Source organism: Musa acuminata, chromosome BXJ2-1 (genome assembly GCF_036884655.1).
Source record: "Musa acuminata AAA Group cultivar baxijiao chromosome BXJ2-1, Cavendish_Baxijiao_AAA, whole genome shotgun sequence".
NCBI classification, from domain to species: Eukaryota; Viridiplantae; Streptophyta; class Magnoliopsida; order Zingiberales; family Musaceae; genus Musa; species Musa acuminata.
In genome coordinates, this window is record NC_088338.1 from 24,721,189 (window position 1) to 24,737,392 (window position 16,204).

Consider the following 16,204-nt stretch of genomic DNA (forward strand, 5'->3'; position numbering starts at 1 on the left):
TTTGCTGTGACCGCTACGCAGTCAGTATCGAGGGGCTCGGAGAGAGCTTTCCGGATTGGGGTCGCAATAGCGATTCCGAGATCGTTCTAGAAAGTGCTGATGATTTCGGAACGCGCTTGCCGTGACCGATACGCAGTCGTCGGGCTAGGGCTCGGAGAGAGCTTGCAATTGGGATTTCGCGAACGTTCGAGAAAGCGACGACGGTTTCGTGACGGGCAAGAGGCTCCGGACATTGACGCGCCGACCGCGACATAAACATAGGCGAGGGACGAAGCACGGGAAACGGGTGCGATAATGCAAGCACTAAATCACCGGATCCTATCAAAACACCGAAGTTAAGCGTGCTTGGGCCAGAGTTGTACTACGATGGGTGACCCCCCGGGAAGTCTTCGTGTTGCACTCCTTTTTGCATCCCGGGAAACGAAACATCTCCCGTAGAGCTCCGAGACGATTGTTTTGGGGCTGGAAATTTGCTGTGACCGCTACGCAGTCAGTATCGAGGGGCTCGGAGAGAGCTTTCCGGATTGGGGTCGCAATAGCGATTCCGAGATCATTCTAGAAAGTGCCGATGATTTCGGAACGCGCTTGCCGTGACCGATACGTTGTCGTCGGGCTAGGGCTCGGAGAGAGCTTGCAATAGGGATTTCGTGAACGTTCGAGAAAGCGACGACGGTTTCGTGACGGGCAAGAGACTTCGGACGTTGACGCGCCGACCGCGACGTACACATAGGCGAGGGACGAAGCACGGGAAACGGGTGCGATAATGCTAGCACTAAATCACCGGATCCTATCAAAACACCGAAGTTAAGCGTGCTTGGGCCAGAGTAGTACTACGATGGGTGACCCCCTGGGAAGTCTTCGTGTTGCACTCCTTTTTGCATCCCGGGATACGAAAAATCTCCCGTAGAGCTCCGAGACGATTGTTTTGGGGCTGGAAATTTGCTGTGACCGCTACGCAGTCAGTATCGAGGGGCTCGGGGAGAGCTTTCCGGATTGGGGTCGCAATAGCGATTCCGAGATCGTTCTAGAAAGTGCCGATGATTTCGGAACGCGCTTGCCGTGACCGATACGCAGTCGTCGGGCTAGGGCTCGGAGAGAGCTTGCAATTGGGATTTCGTGAACGTTCGAGAAAGCGACGACGGTTTCGTGACGGGCAAGAGGCTCCGGACATTGACGCACCGACCGCGACGTACACATAGGCGAGGGACGAAGCACGGGAAACGGGTGCGATAATGCAAGCACTAAATCACCAGATCCTATCAAAACACCGAAGTTAAGCGTGCTTTGGCCAGAGTAGTACTACGATGGGTGACCCCCTGGGAAGTCTTCGTGTTGCACTCCTTTTTGCATCCCGGGATACGAAACATCTCCCGTAGAGCTCCGAGACGATTGTTTTGGGGCTGGAAATTTGCTGTGACCGCTACGCAGTCAGTATCGAGGGGCTCGGAGAGAGCTTTCCGGATTGGGGTCGCAATAGCGATTCCGAGATCATTCTAGAAAGTGCCGATGATTTCGGAACGCGCTTGCCGTGACCGATACGTTGTCGTCGGGCTAGGGCTCGGAGAGAGCTTGCAATAGAGATTTCGTGAACGTTCGAGAAAGCGACGACGGTTTCGTGACGGGCAAGAGGCTCCGGACGTTGACGCGCCGACCGCGACGTACACATAGGCGAGGGACGAAGCACGGGAAACGGGTGCGATAATGCAAGCACTAAATCACCGGATCCTATCAAAACACCGAAGTTAAGCGTGCTTGGGCCAGAGTAGTACTACGATGGGTGACCCCCCGGGAAGTCTTCGTGTTGCACTCCTTTTTGCATCCCGGGAAACGAAACATCTCCCGTAGAGCTCCGAGACGATTGTTTTGGGGCTGGAAATTTGCTGTGACCGCTACGCAGTCAGTATCGAGGGGCTCGGAGAGAGCTTTCCGGATTGGGGTCGCAATAGCGATTCCGAGATCATTCTAGAAAGTGCCGATGATTTCGGAACGCGCTTGCCGTGACCGATACGTTGTCGTCGGGCTAGGGCTCGGAGAGAGCTTGCAATAGGGATTTCGTGAACGTTCGAGAAAGCAACGACGGTTTCGTGACGGGCAAGAGGCTCCGGACGTTGACGCGCCGACCGCGACGTACACATAGGCGAGGGACGAAGCACGGGAAACGGGTGCGATAATGCAAGCACTAAATCACCGGATCCTATCAAAACACCGAAGTTAAGCGTGCTTGGGCCAGAGTAGTACTACGATGGGTGACCCCCTGGGAAGTCTTCGTGTTGCACTCCTTTTTGCATCCCGGGATACGAAACATCTCCCGTAGAGCTCCGAGACGATTGTTTTGGGGCTGGAAATTTGCTGTGACCGCTACGCAGTCAGTATCGAGGGGCTCGGAGAGAGCTTTCCGGATTGGGGTCGCAATAGCGATTCCGAGATCGTTCTAGAAAGTGCCGATGATTTCGGAACGCGCTTGCCGTGACCGATACGCAGTCGTCGGGCTAGGGCTCGGAGAGAGCTTGCAATTGGGATTTCGCGAACGTTCGAGAAAGCGACGACGGTTACGTGACGGGCAAGAGGCTCCGGACATTGACACGCCGACCGCGACGTACACATAGGCGAGGGACGAAGCACGGGAAACGGGTGCGATAATGCAAGCACTAAATCACCGGATCCTATCAAAACACCGAAGTTAAGCGTGCTTGGGCCAGAGTAGTACTACGATGGGTGACCCCCCGGGAAGTCTTCGTGTTGCACTCCTTTTTGCATCCCGGGAAACGAAACATCTCCCGTAGAGCTCCGAGACGATTGTTTTGGGGCTGGAAATTTGCTGTGACCGCTACGCAGTCAGTATCGAGGGGCTCGGAGAGAGCTTTCCGGATTGGGGTCGCAATAGCGATTCCGAGATCATTCTAGAAAGTGCCGATGATTTCGGAACGCGCTTGCCGTGACCGATACGTTGTCGTCGGGCTAGGGCTCGGAGAGAGCTTGCAATAGGGATTTCGTGAACGTTCGAGAAAGAGACGACGGTTTCGTGACGGGCAAGAGACTTCGGACGTTGACGCGCCGACCGCGACATACACATAGGCGAGGGACGAAGCACGGGAAACGGGTGCGATAATGCCAGCACTAAATCACCGGATCCTATCAAAACACCGAAGTTAAGCGTGCTTGGGCCAGAGTAGTACTACGATGGGTGACCCCCTGGGAAGTCTTCGTGTTGCACTCCTTTTTGCATCCCGGGATACGAAACATCTCCCGTAGAGCTCCGAGACGATTGTTTTGGGGCTGGAAATTTGCTGTGACCGCTACGCAGTCAGTATCGAGGGGCTCGGGGAGAGCTTTCCGGATTGGGGTCACAATAGCGATTCCGAGATCGTTCTAGAAAGTGCCGATGATTTCGGAACGCGCTTGCCGTGACCGATACGCAGTCGTCGGGCTAGGGCTCGGAGAGAGCTTGCAATTGGGATTTCGTGAACGTTCGAGAAAGCGACGACGGTTTCGTGACGGGCAAGAGGCTCCGGACATTGACGCACCGACCGCGACGTACACATAGGCGAGGGACGAAGCACGGGAAACGGGTGCGATAATGCAAGCACTAAATCACCAGATCCTATCAAAACACCGAAGTTAAGCGTGCTTTGGCCAGAGTAGTACTACGATGGGTGACCCCCTGGGAAGTCTTCGTGTTGCACTCCTTTTTGCATCCCGGGATACGAAACATCTCCCGTAGAGCTCCGAGACGATTGTTTTGGGGCTGGAAATTTGCTGTGACCGCTACGCAGTCAGTATCGAGGGGCTCGGAGAGAGCTTTCCGGATTGGGGTCGCAATAGCGATTCCGAGATCATTCTAGAAAGTGCCGATGATTTCGGAACGCGCTTGCCGTGACCGATACGCTGTCGTCGGGCTAGGGCTCGGAGAGAGCTTGCAATAGGGATTTTGTGAACGTTCGAGAAAGCGACGACGGTTTCGTGACGGGCAAGAGGCTCCGGACGTTGACGCACCGACCGCGACGTACACATAGGCGAGGGACGAAGCACGGGAAACGGGTGCGATAATGCAAACACTAAATCACCGGATCCTATCAAAACACCGAAGTTAAGCGTGCTTGGGCCAGAGTAGTACTACGATGGGTGACCCCCCGGGAAGTCTTCGTGTTGCACTCCTTTTTGCATCCCGGGAAACGAAACATCTCCCGTAGAGCTCCGAGACGATTGTTTTGGGGCTGGAAATTTGCTGTGACCGCTACGCAGTCAGTATCGAGGGGCTCGGAGAGAGCTTTCCGGATTGGGGTCGCAATAGCGATTCCGAGATCATTCTAGAAAGTGCCGATGATTTCGGAACGCGCTTGCCGTGACCGATACGTTGTCGTCGGGCTAGGGCTCGGAGAGAGCTTGCAATAGGGATTTCGTGAACGTTCGAGAAAGCGACGACGGTTTCGTGACGGGCAAGAGGCTCCGGACGTTGACGCGCCGACCGCGACGTACACATAGGCGAGGGACGAAGCACGGGAAACGGGTGCGATAATGCAAGCACTAAATCAACGGATCCTATCAAAACACCGAAGTTAAGCGTGCTTGGGCCAGAGTAGTACTACGATGGATGACCCCCTGGGAAGTCTTCGTGTTGCACTCCTTTTTGCATCACGGGATACGAAACATCTCTCGTAGAGCTCCGAGACGATTGTTTTGGGGCTGGAAATTTGCCGTGACCGCTACGCAGTCAGTATCGAGGGGCTCGGAGAGAGCTTTCCGGATTGGGGTCGCAATAGCGATTCCGAGATCGTTCTAGAAAGTGCCGATGATTTCGGAACCCGCTTGCCGTGACCGATACGCAGTCGTCGGGCTAGGGCTCGTAGAGAGCTTGGAATAGGGATTTCGTGAACGTTCGAGAAAGCGACGACGGTTTCGTGACGGGCAAGAGGCTTCGGACGTTGACGCGCCGACCGCGACGTACACATAGGCGAGGGACGAAGCACGGGAAACGGGTGCGATAATGCCAGCACTAAATCACCGGATCCTATCAAAACACCGAAGTTAAGCGTGCTTGGGCCAGAGTAGTACTACGATAGGTGACCCCCTGGGAAGTCTTCGTGTTGCACTCCTTTTTGCATCCCGGGATACGAAACATCTCCCGTAGAGCTCCGAGACGATTGTTTTGGGGCTGGAAATTTGCTGTGACCGCTACGCAGTCAGTATCGAGGGGCTCGGAGAGAGCTTTCCGGATTGGGGTCGCAATAGCGATTCCGAGATCATTCTAGAAAGTGCCGATGATTTCGGAACGCGCTTGCCGTGACCGATACGCAGTCATCGAGCTAGGGCTCGGAGAGAGCTTGCAATAGGGATTTCGTGAACGTTCGAGAAAGGAACAACGGTTTCGTGACGGGCAAGAGGCTCCGGACGTTGACGCGCCGACCGCGACGTACACATAGGCGAGGGACGAAGCACGGGAAACGGGTGCGATAATGCAAGCACTAAATCACCGGATCCTATCAAAACACCGAAGTTAAGCGTGCTTGGGCCAGAGTAGTACTACGATGGGTGACCCCCTGGGAAGTCTTCGTGTTGCACTCCTTTTTGCATCCCGGGATACGAAACATCTCCCGTAGAGCTCCGAGACGATTGTTTTGGGGCTGGAAATTTGCTGTGACCGCTACGCAGTCAGTATCGAGGGGCTCGGAGAGAGCTTTCCGGATTGGGGTCGCAATAGCGATTCCGAGATCGTTCTAGAAAGTGCTGATGATTTCGGAACGCGCTTGCCGTGACCGATACGCAGTCGTCGGGCTAGGGCTCGGAGAGAGCTTGCAATTGGGATTTCGCGAACGTTCGAGAAAGCGACGACGGTTTCGTGACGGGCAAGAGGCTCCGGACATTGACGCGCCGACCGCGACGTAAACATAGGCGAGGGACGAAGCACGGGAAACGGGTGCGATAATGCAAGCACTAAATCACCGGATCCTATCAAAACACCGAAGTTAAGCGTGCTTGGGCCAGAGTTGTACTACGATGGGTGACCCCCCGGGAAGTCTTCGTGTTGCACTCCTTTTTGCATCCCGGGAAACGAAACATCTCCCGTAGAGCTCCGAGACGATTGTTTTGGGGCTGGAAATTTGCTGTGACCGCTACGCAGTCAGTATCGAGGGGCTCGGAGAGAGCTTTCCGGATTGGGGTCGCAATAGCGATTCCGAGATCATTCTAGAAAGTGCCGATGATTTCGGAACGCGCTTGCCGTGACCGATACGTTGTCGTCGGGCTAGGGCTCGGAGAGAGCTTGCAATAGGGATTTCATGAACGTTCGAGAAAGCGACGACGGTTTCGTGACGGGCAAGAGACTTCGGACGTTGACGCGCCGACCGCGACGTACACATAGGCGAGGGACGAAGCACGGGAAACGGGTGCGATAATGCTAGCACTAAATCACCGGATCCTATCAAAACACCGAAGTTAAGCGTGCTTGGGCCAGAGTAGTACTACGATGGGTGACCCCCTGGGAAGTCTTCGTGTTGCACTCCTTTTTGCATCCCGGGATACGAAAAATCTCCCGTAGAGCTCCGAGACGATTGTTTTGGGGCTGGAAATTTGCTGTGACCGCTACGCAGTCAGTATCGAGGGGCTCGGGGAGAGCTTTCCGGATTGGGGTCGCAATAGCGATTCCGAGATCGTTCTAGAAAGTGCCGATGATTTCGGAACGCGCTTGCCGTGACCGATACGCAGTCGTCGGGCTAGGGCTCGGAGAGAGCTTGCAATTGGGATTTCGTGAACGTTCGAGAAAGCGACGACGGTTTCGTGACGGGCAAGAGGCTCCGGACATTGACGCACCGACCGCGACGTACACATAGGCGAGGGACGAAGCACGGGAAACGGGTGCGATAATGCAAGCACTAAATCACCAGATCCTATCAAAACACCGAAGTTAAGCGTGCTTTGGCCAGAGTAGTACTACGATGGGTGACCCCCTGGGAAGTCTTCGTGTTGCACTCCTTTTTGCATCCCGGGATACGAAACATCTCCCGTAGAGCTCCGAGACGATTGTTTTGGGGCTGGAAATTTGCTGTGACCGCTACGCAGTCAGTATCGAGGGGCTCGGAGAGAGCTTTCCGGATTGGGGTCGCAATAGCGATTCCGAGATCATTCTAGAAAGTGCCGATGATTTCGGAACGCGCTTGCCGTGACCGATACGTTGTCGTCGGGCTAGGGCTCGGAGAGAGCTTGCAATAGAGATTTCGTGAACGTTCGAGAAAGCGACGACGGTTTCGTGACGGGCAAGAGGCTCCGGACGTTGACGCGCCGACCGCGACGTACACATAGGCGAGGGACGAAGCACGGGAAACGGGTGCGATAATGCAAGCACTAAATCACCGGATCCTATCAAAACACCGAAGTTAAGCGTGCTTGGGCCAGAGTAGTACTACGATGGGTGACCCCCCGGGAAGTCTTCGTGTTGCACTCCTTTTTGCATCCCGGGAAACGAAACATCTCCCGTAGAGCTCCGAGACGATTGTTTTGGGGCTGGAAATTTGCTGTGACCGCTACGCAGTCAGTATCGAGGGGCTCGGAGAGAGCTTTCCGGATTGGGGTCGCAATAGCGATTCCGAGATCATTCTAGAAAGTGCCGATGATTTCGGAACGCGCTTGCCGTGACCGATACGTTGTCGTCGGGCTAGGGCTCGGAGAGAGCTTGCAATAGGGATTTCGTGAACGTTCGAGAAAGCAACGACGGTTTCGTGACGGGCAAGAGGCTCCGGACGTTGACGCGCCGACCGCGACGTACACATAGGCGAGGGACGAAGCACGGGAAACGGGTGCGATAATGCAAGCACTAAATCACCGGATCCTATCAAAACACCGAAGTTAAGCGTGCTTGGGCCAGAGTAGTACTACGATGGGTGACCCCCTGGGAAGTCTTCGTGTTGCACTCCTTTTTGCATCCCGGGATACGAAACATCTCCCGTAGAGCTCCGAGACGATTGTTTTGGGGCTGGAAATTTGCTGTGACCGCTACGCAGTCAGTATCGAGGGGCTCGGAGAGAGCTTTCCGGATTGGGGTCGCAATAGCGATTCCGAGATCGTTCTAGAAAGTGCCGATGATTTCGGAACGCGCTTGCCGTGACCGATACGCAGTCGTCGGGCTAGGGCTCGGAGAGAGCTTGCAATTGGGATTTCGCGAACGTTCGAGAAAGCGACGACGGTTTCGTGACGGGCAAGAGGCTCCGGACATTGACACGCCGACCGCGACGTACACATAGGCGAGGGACGAAGCACGGGAAACGGGTGCGATAATGCAAGCACTAAATCACCGGATCCTATCAAAACACCGAAGTTAAGCGTGCTTGGGCCAGAGTAGTACTACGATGGGTGACCCCCCGGGAAGTCTTCGTGTTGCACTCCTTTTTGCATCCCGGGAAACGAAACATCTCCCGTAGAGCTCCGAGACGATTGTTTTGGGGCTGGAAATTTGCTGTGACCGCTACGCAGTCAGTATCGAGGGGCTCGGAGAGAGCTTTCCGGATTGGGGTCGCAATAGCGATTCCGAGATCATTCTAGAAAGTGCCGATGATTTCGGAACGCGCTTGCCGTGACCGATACGTTGTCGTCGGGCTAGGGCTCGGAGAGAGCTTGCAATAGGGATTTCGTGAACGTTCGAGAAAGAGACGACGGTTTCGTGACGGGCAAGAGACTTCGGACGTTGACGCGCCGACCGCGACATACACATAGGCGAGGGACGAAGCACGGGAAACGGGTGCGATAATGCCAGCACTAAATCACCGGATCCTATCAAAACACCGAAGTTAAGCGTGCTTGGGCCAGAGTAGTACTACGATGGGTGACCCCCTGGGAAGTCTTCGTGTTGCACTCCTTTTTGCATCCCGGGATACGAAACATCTCCCGTAGAGCTCCGAGACGATTGTTTTGGGGCTGGAAATTTGCTGTGACCGCTACGCAGTCAGTATCGAGGGGCTCGGGGAGAGCTTTCCGGATTGGGGTCGCAATAGCGATTCCGAGATCGTTCTAGAAAGTGCCGATGATTTCGGAACGCGCTTGCCGTGACCGATACGCAGTCGTCGGGCTAGGGCTCGGAGAGAGCTTGCAATTGGGATTTCGTGAACGTTCGAGAAAGCGACGACGGTTTCGTGACGGGCAAGAGGCTCCGGACATTGACGCACCGACCGCGACGTACACATAGGCGAGGGACGAAGCACGGGAAACGGGTGCGATAATGCAAGCACTAAATCACCAGATCCTATCAAAACACCGAAGTTAAGCGTGCTTTGGCCAGAGTAGTACTACGATGGGTGACCCCCTGGGAAGTCTTCGTGTTGCACTCCTTTTTGCATCCCGGGATACGAAACATCTCCCGTAGAGCTCCGAGACGATTGTTTTGGGGCTGGAAATTTGCTGTGACCGCTACGCAGTCAGTATCGAGGGGCTCGGAGAGAGCTTTCCGGATTGGGGTCGCAATAGCGATTCCGAGATCATTCTAGAAAGTGCCGATGATTTCGGAACGCGCTTGCCGTGACCGATACGCTGTCGTCGGGCTAGGGCTCGGAGAGAGCTTGCAATAGGGATTTTGTGAACGTTCGAGAAAGCGACGACGGTTTCGTGACGGGCAAGAGGCTCCGGACGTTGACGCACCGACCGCGACGTACACATAGGCGAGGGACGAAGCACGGGAAACGGGTGCGATAATGCAAACACTAAATCACCGGATCCTATCAAAACACCGAAGTTAAGCGTGCTTGGGCCAGAGTAGTACTACGATGGGTGACCCCCCGGGAAGTCTTCGTGTTGCACTCCTTTTTGCATCCCGGGAAACGAAACATCTCCCGTAGAGCTCCGAGACGATTGTTTTGGGGCTGGAAATTTGCTGTGACCGCTACGCAGTCAGTATCGAGGGGCTCGGAGAGAGCTTTCCGGATTGGGGTCGCAATAGCGATTCCGAGATCATTCTAGAAAGTGCCGATGATTTCGGAACGCGCTTGCCGTGACCGATACGTTGTCGTCGGGCTAGGGCTCGGAGAGAGCTTGCAATAGGGATTTCGTGAACGTTCGAGAAAGCGACGACGGTTTCGTGACGGGCAAGAGGCTCCGGACGTTGACGCGCCGACCGCGACGTACACATAGGCGAGGGACGAAGCACGGGAAACGGGTGCGATAATGCAAGCACTAAATCAACGGATCCTATCAAAACACCGAAGTTAAGCGTGCTTGGGCCAGAGTAGTACTACGATGGATGACCCCCTGGGAAGTCTTCGTGTTGCACTCCTTTTTGCATCACGGGATACGAAACATCTCTCGTAGAGCTCCGAGACGATTGTTTTGGGGCTGGAAATTTGCCGTGACCGCTACGCAGTCAGTATCGAGGGGCTCGGAGAGAGCTTTCCGGATTGGGGTCGCAATAGCGATTCCGAGATCGTTCTAGAAAGTGCCGATGATTTCGGAACCCGCTTGCCGTGACCGATACGCAGTCGTCGGGCTAGGGCTCGTAGAGAGCTTGGAATAGGGATTTCGTGAACGTTCGAGAAAGCGACGACGGTTTCGTGACGGGCAAGAGGCTTCGGACGTTGACGCGCCGACCGCGACGTACACATAGGCGAGGGACGAAGCACGGGAAACGGGTGCGATAATGCCAGCACTAAATCACCGGATCCTATCAAAACACCGAAGTTAAGCGTGCTTGGGCCAGAGTAGTACTACGATAGGTGACCCCCTGGGAAGTCTTCGTGTTGCACTCCTTTTTGCATCCCGGGATACGAAACATCTCCCGTAGAGCTCCGAGACGATTGTTTTGGGGCTGGAAATTTGCTGTGACCGCTACGCAGTCAGTATCGAGGGGCTCGGAGAGAGCTTTCCGGATTGGGGTCGCAATAGCGATTCCGAGATCATTCTAGAAAGTGCCGATGATTTCGGAACGCGCTTGCCGTGACCGATACGCAGTCATCGAGCTAGGGCTCGGAGAGAGCTTGCAATAGGGATTTCGTGAACGTTCGAGAAAGCGACGACGGTTTCGTGACGGGCAAGAGGCTTCGGACGTTGACGCGCCGACCGCGACGTACACATAGGCGAGGGACGAAGCACGGGAAACGGGTGCGATAATGCCAGCACTAAATCACCGGATCCTATCAAAACACCGAAGTTAAGCGTGCTTGGGCCAGAGTAGTACTACGATGGGTGACCCCCTGGGAAGTCTTCGTGTTGCACTCCTTTTTGCATCCCGGGATACGAAACATCTCCCGTAGAGCTCCGAGACGATTGTTTTGGGGCTGGAAATTTGCTGTGACCGCTACGCAGTCAGTATCGAGGGGCTCGGAGAGAGCTTTCCGGATTGGGGTCGCAATAGCGATTCCGAGATCGTTATAGAAAGTGCCGATGATTTCGGAACGCGCTTGCCGTGACCGATACGCAGTCGTCGGGCTAGGGCTCGGAGAGAGCTTGCAATTGGGATTTCGTGAACGTTCGAGAAAGCGACGACGGTTTCGTGACGGGCAAGAGGCTCCGGACATTGACGCGCCGACCGCGACGTACACATAGGCGAGGGACGAAGCACGGGAAACGGGTGCGATAATGCAAGCACTAAATCACCAGATCCTATCAAAACACCGAAGTTAAGCGTGCTTTGGCCAGAGTAGTACTACGATGGGTGACCCCCTGGGAAGTCTTCGTGTTGCACTCCTTTTTGCATCCCGGGATACGAAACATCTCCCGTAGAGCTCCGAGACGATTGTTTTGGGGCTGGAAATTTGCTGTGACCGCTACGCAGTCAGTATCGAGGGGCTCGGGGAGAGCTTTCGGGATTGGGGTCGCAATAGCGATTCCGAGATCGTTCTAGAAAGTGCCGATGATTTCGGAACGCGCTTGCCGTGACCGATACGCTGTCGTCGGGCTAGGGCTCGGAGAGAGCTTGCAATAGGGATTTCGTGAACGTTCGAGAAAGCGACGACGGTTTCGTGATGGGCAAGAGGCTCCGGACGTTGACGCGCCGACCGCGACGTACACATTGGCGAGGGACGAAGCACGGGAAACGGGTGCGATAATGCAAGCACTAAATCACCGGATCCTATCAAAACACCGAAGTTAAGCGTGCTTGGGCCAGAGTAGTACTACGATGGGTGACCCCCCGGGAAGTCTTCGTGTTGCACTCCTTTTTGCATCCCTGGAAACGAAACATCTCCCGTAGAGCTCCGAGACGATTGTTTTGGGGCTGGAAATTTGCTGTGACCGCTACGCAGTCAGTATCGAGGGGCTCGGAGAGAGCTTTCCGGATTGGGGTCGCAATAGCGATTCCGAGATCATTCTAGAAAGTGCCGATGATTTCGGAACGCGCTTGCCGTGACCGATACGTTGTCGTCGGGCTAGGGCTCGGAGAGAGCTTGCAATAGGGATTTCGTGAACGTTCGAGAAAGCGACGACGGTTTCGTGACGGGCAAGAGGCTCCGGACGTTGACGCGCCGACCGCGACGTACACATAGGCGAGGGACGAAGCACGGGAAACGGGTGCGATAATGCAAGCACTAAATCACCGGATCCTATCAAAACACCGAAGTTAAGCGTGCTTGGGCCAGAGTAGTACTACGATGGGTGACCCCCTGGGAAGTCTTCGTGTTGCACTCCTTTTTGCATCCCGGGATACGAAACATCTCTCGTAGAGCTCCGAGACGATTGTTTTGGGGCTGGAAATTTGCTGTGACCGCTACGCAGTCAGTATCGAGGGGCTCGGAGAGACCTTTCCGGATTGGGGTCGCAATAGCGATTCCGAGATCATTCTAGAAAGTGCCGATGATTTCGGAACGCGCTTGCCGTGACCGATACGCTGTCGTCGGGCTAGGGCTCGGAGAGAGCTTGCAATAGGGATTTCGTGAACGTTCGAGAAAGCGACGACGATTTCGTGACTGGCAAGAGGCTCCGGACGTTGACGCGCCGACCGCGACGTACACATAGGCGAGGGACGAAGCACGGGAAACGGGTGCGATAATGCAAGCACTAAATCACCGGATCCTATCAAAACACCGAAGTTAAGCGTGCTTGGGCCAGAGTAGTACTACGATGGGTGACCCCCCGGGAAGTCTTCGTGTTGCACTCCTTTTTGCATCCCGGGAAACGAAACATCTCCCGTAGAGCTCCGAGACGATTGTTTTGGGGCTGGAAATTTGCTGTGACCGCTACGCAGTCAGTATTGAGGGGCTCGGAGAGAGCTTTCCGGATTGGGGTCGCAATGTTAGGACTCTAGCTTGGAGAGTCCTAATTGAGAGGGACATTTATGTAAAAATGTTAGGACTCTAGCTAAGAGAGTCCTAATTGAGAGGGACATTCATGTAAAACTGTTAGGACTTTAGCTAGGAGAGTCCTAATTGAGAGGGACATTCTGTTAGGACTTTAGCTAGGAGAGTCCTAATTGAGAGGGACATTCATGTAGGAGGTTTTTTCTTAGAGAAGAATTAGGAGTTGTAAGGGAATAGGAGTCTTGAGTAGGAGTCCTATTAGGAGTTGGTTAGAAGTAAGAGTCTTAAGTAGGAGTCCTATTAGGAGTTAGGGTTTAGAAGCCCTATAAATAGCCATGTATTCCTCCTCTTTTCTCAAGCAATAGATGAATCTTTTCTGCAGCCTTTGAGCAGCAACTTGGAGGGAGGAACCCCTATAGAGTTCCAAGGAGGCCGATCCCCTAAAGAGATCAACCCCAAGTTTAGAATCTGCAAGGGTTCTATCACCTGGTATCAGAGCAGCGTTCTTGGCATCTCGCTGCCCTTTCACAGCCATCCATCAACCCTCCACAACCATCCAAAGCAATTCCCACAATTGCTTAAAAGATCGTCACCGAATTCCGCCATCATCTCCACCACCACGGATCATCCTTTGATCTCCCCGTGAATTGCAATAGGTTCTGGTTTCCTACCTTACTGCTGCTGCAATTTAGTTATCCTTATTCGAAAATCCAAAAAAAAAAAAAAAAAATCGTTCCTATATTGCTGCATAAACTTTTCGTCACAAAGTTTTCATCTCTACGACGAAAGATATATTGCAGAATTCCAGCCGCATATCACCATCTGTTTGATCTTGCTACTGTTCTTTTTCTATCCAACTTTCTACGAAATTTTTATGACATCTTTGACACTTCTTAACAGTGGATTTCCCTTTGGTTTCATCAAAAAATTCTCAATATAAACTACTGATCTTTTATGTCCAATCTGCTGCACTTGAATTGCAGAATTCAAGCCGCATAGCACCATCTGTTTGATCTTGCTACTGTGCTTTTTCTATCCAATTTTCTACGAAATTTTTATGACATCTTTGACACTTCCTAGCAGTAGATTTCCCTTTGGTTTCATCGAAAAATTCTCAATATAAACTACTGATCTTTTATGTCCAATCTGCTACACTTGAAAATCTATGCTGCAGAAAATTTCAACTGCATATCGTTGCCTTAACCCATCTATTTGCAATCTTTTTTGAATGAAATTTCTTATAGACTTCATATATCATCTTGGCTTCCATCTAAGATTGATCTATTAAGAAATTCATCTCTAAAAACGATTTTATGTTGCCGTAAATTTTCATCGTAACCCGCTGAAATTTTTCGACGATAATTCTGCAATTGCAACTTGCACCAATTTCTTTGCTGTTATACTGCCGAAATTTTCTTGATTAAATTAGATATCCTTGCTATCATATAAACTGTGATTTTGCTATCAATTCCCTCCTCAATTCTCTTAAGTTTTTGGTGGAAATTACGTCGAGAAACCGTTGTTTCTTCGACGACAATTCTACTCTTACAAGACAGCACATACTTGCTGCAACTTCCACGGATTTCTGTCAAACCTTTGCTACCATCTACCACAGATCCAAAACTTTCATCCAGAGCCCTAAAACTCTACCAAACCACACCCTCAAACTGCACCCAAAACAGCCACAAAACAAGCCTAAACCATAGCCTACATCCACCAATCCACCAACACTTTCGACCATCACTTCTCTCAACCTATACATGCCTTTAACCCAACAGCAAAAGAGAGATCTTAACATCATTGATTTGGGGCCATATACTATGGCATCTAAGGAGGCAATCAATGCTAAATTCGAAGCCTTGGAGGCGCGAATGGAGGATAAGATTCGGACGCTCTTTACCGAACTCATATTGGGCCGACCACTAAGCCCGAAGAAATCATATCAAGGAGAGAGCTTTGCCCAATCACACCAAGCCCGAAGAGATGACTTCCAAGAGAGGGGAAGCTCTATGACCAACCCCAACTATCCATGCATGAGAGTGGACTTCCCTAGATGGGAAGAAGGAGACCCGATTGGTTGGATTTCGCATGCGGAGCGATATTTTCGGTACCACAAAACCGCGGATGTATCTATGGTGAAAATTGCAGCTATACATCTTGAAGGGGATGCTATTCAATGGTTTGACTGGTTTGAACATACTTATGGAGTCCTTTCATGGCGACAATTCAAAGAAGAACTGCTGATTCGCTTCAGACCAACCGATTACGAGAATATTGACAAACAACTAGCAAAGATCCGACAAACCTCCACCATTCAGGAGTACCAAACCAGGTTTGAAAGGTTATCTAATCAAAATCATGATTGGTCTCAAAAACAGCTATTGAGGACCTTCATTGAGGGCTTGAAGCCGGAGATCCGAGGAGAAGTTAAAGCGCGACAACCGTATACGCTTATGGCAGCCATCTCTTTCGCACGACATCAAGAGGAGCAATTGAACCATGAAGCTCGGAGGACTAGGGTCACTCCTCAACCAGTAATATTGAAGCCCTTAGCCCCCCCTACTGTCGACCAAGTCCCTGCACCAAAGAGGTTAACAGGAGAAGAGCTTCGGGAGCGATATGCGAAGGGGTTATGTTGGCATTGTGACGAGCCGTGGAGCCGTGAGCATCGCTGCAGTAAAGGAGGACTTCTTATGATTGAACCGATAGAAGAAGAGGTCATTGAACATCCAAAAGAGAGCTTTGAATATGAAGAAGAAGATGCAGAAGAAGAGCCACAACCGACCGAAGTTACGGTACATACACTAGCTAGCTACTCAAACCCGCAAACGATGAAAATTGGAGGCCTTCTCAAACAACAACCAATCACTGTTCTCATCGACACGGGCAGTACTACTAACTTCCTAAATAGTAAGCTTGCTGTTCGGATATCATTACCTATCGAGAATCACTGCAAGTTTGATGTTAAGGTCGCCGACGGACGGATTTTGAATTGTGAT

General features: G+C 52.5%; 28 pseudogenes; all 28 read left to right on the plus strand.

Moving 5' to 3' along the window:
• The first annotated feature begins 284 nt into the window (after positions 1–284).
• LOC135604134 (5S ribosomal RNA) lies at positions 285–403 on the plus strand (annotated as a pseudogene).
• Positions 404–753: 350 nt separating this feature from the next.
• LOC135602616 (5S ribosomal RNA) lies at positions 754–872 on the plus strand (annotated as a pseudogene).
• Positions 873–1,222: 350 nt separating this feature from the next.
• LOC135603310 (5S ribosomal RNA) lies at positions 1,223–1,341 on the plus strand (annotated as a pseudogene).
• Positions 1,342–1,691: 350 nt separating this feature from the next.
• On the plus strand, positions 1,692–1,810 carry LOC135603731 (5S ribosomal RNA; annotated as a pseudogene).
• A 350-nt stretch (positions 1,811–2,160) lies between these two features.
• On the plus strand, positions 2,161–2,279 carry LOC135603440 (5S ribosomal RNA; annotated as a pseudogene).
• A 350-nt stretch (positions 2,280–2,629) lies between these two features.
• LOC135603732 (5S ribosomal RNA) lies at positions 2,630–2,748 on the plus strand (annotated as a pseudogene).
• Positions 2,749–3,098: 350 nt separating this feature from the next.
• LOC135601926 (5S ribosomal RNA) lies at positions 3,099–3,217 on the plus strand (annotated as a pseudogene).
• Positions 3,218–3,567: 350 nt separating this feature from the next.
• Positions 3,568–3,686, plus strand: LOC135603311 (5S ribosomal RNA; annotated as a pseudogene).
• A 350-nt stretch (positions 3,687–4,036) lies between these two features.
• On the plus strand, positions 4,037–4,155 carry LOC135604402 (5S ribosomal RNA; annotated as a pseudogene).
• A 350-nt stretch (positions 4,156–4,505) lies between these two features.
• Positions 4,506–4,624, plus strand: LOC135604498 (5S ribosomal RNA; annotated as a pseudogene).
• A 350-nt stretch (positions 4,625–4,974) lies between these two features.
• LOC135603005 (5S ribosomal RNA) lies at positions 4,975–5,093 on the plus strand (annotated as a pseudogene).
• Positions 5,094–5,443: 350 nt separating this feature from the next.
• On the plus strand, positions 5,444–5,562 carry LOC135603441 (5S ribosomal RNA; annotated as a pseudogene).
• A 350-nt stretch (positions 5,563–5,912) lies between these two features.
• Positions 5,913–6,031, plus strand: LOC135604135 (5S ribosomal RNA; annotated as a pseudogene).
• A 350-nt stretch (positions 6,032–6,381) lies between these two features.
• LOC135602617 (5S ribosomal RNA) lies at positions 6,382–6,500 on the plus strand (annotated as a pseudogene).
• Positions 6,501–6,850: 350 nt separating this feature from the next.
• Positions 6,851–6,969, plus strand: LOC135603312 (5S ribosomal RNA; annotated as a pseudogene).
• Positions 6,970–7,319: 350 nt separating this feature from the next.
• LOC135603733 (5S ribosomal RNA) lies at positions 7,320–7,438 on the plus strand (annotated as a pseudogene).
• A 350-nt stretch (positions 7,439–7,788) lies between these two features.
• Positions 7,789–7,907, plus strand: LOC135603442 (5S ribosomal RNA; annotated as a pseudogene).
• A 350-nt stretch (positions 7,908–8,257) lies between these two features.
• On the plus strand, positions 8,258–8,376 carry LOC135603734 (5S ribosomal RNA; annotated as a pseudogene).
• Positions 8,377–8,726: 350 nt separating this feature from the next.
• LOC135601927 (5S ribosomal RNA) lies at positions 8,727–8,845 on the plus strand (annotated as a pseudogene).
• A 350-nt stretch (positions 8,846–9,195) lies between these two features.
• LOC135603314 (5S ribosomal RNA) lies at positions 9,196–9,314 on the plus strand (annotated as a pseudogene).
• A 350-nt stretch (positions 9,315–9,664) lies between these two features.
• LOC135604404 (5S ribosomal RNA) lies at positions 9,665–9,783 on the plus strand (annotated as a pseudogene).
• Positions 9,784–10,133: 350 nt separating this feature from the next.
• On the plus strand, positions 10,134–10,252 carry LOC135604499 (5S ribosomal RNA; annotated as a pseudogene).
• Positions 10,253–10,602: 350 nt separating this feature from the next.
• Positions 10,603–10,721, plus strand: LOC135603006 (5S ribosomal RNA; annotated as a pseudogene).
• Positions 10,722–11,071: 350 nt separating this feature from the next.
• Positions 11,072–11,190, plus strand: LOC135601928 (5S ribosomal RNA; annotated as a pseudogene).
• A 350-nt stretch (positions 11,191–11,540) lies between these two features.
• Positions 11,541–11,659, plus strand: LOC135603315 (5S ribosomal RNA; annotated as a pseudogene).
• Positions 11,660–12,009: 350 nt separating this feature from the next.
• On the plus strand, positions 12,010–12,128 carry LOC135603735 (5S ribosomal RNA; annotated as a pseudogene).
• Positions 12,129–12,478: 350 nt separating this feature from the next.
• Positions 12,479–12,597, plus strand: LOC135603443 (5S ribosomal RNA; annotated as a pseudogene).
• A 350-nt stretch (positions 12,598–12,947) lies between these two features.
• Positions 12,948–13,066, plus strand: LOC135603736 (5S ribosomal RNA; annotated as a pseudogene).
• The last annotated feature ends 3,138 nt before the right edge of the window (positions 13,067–16,204 follow it).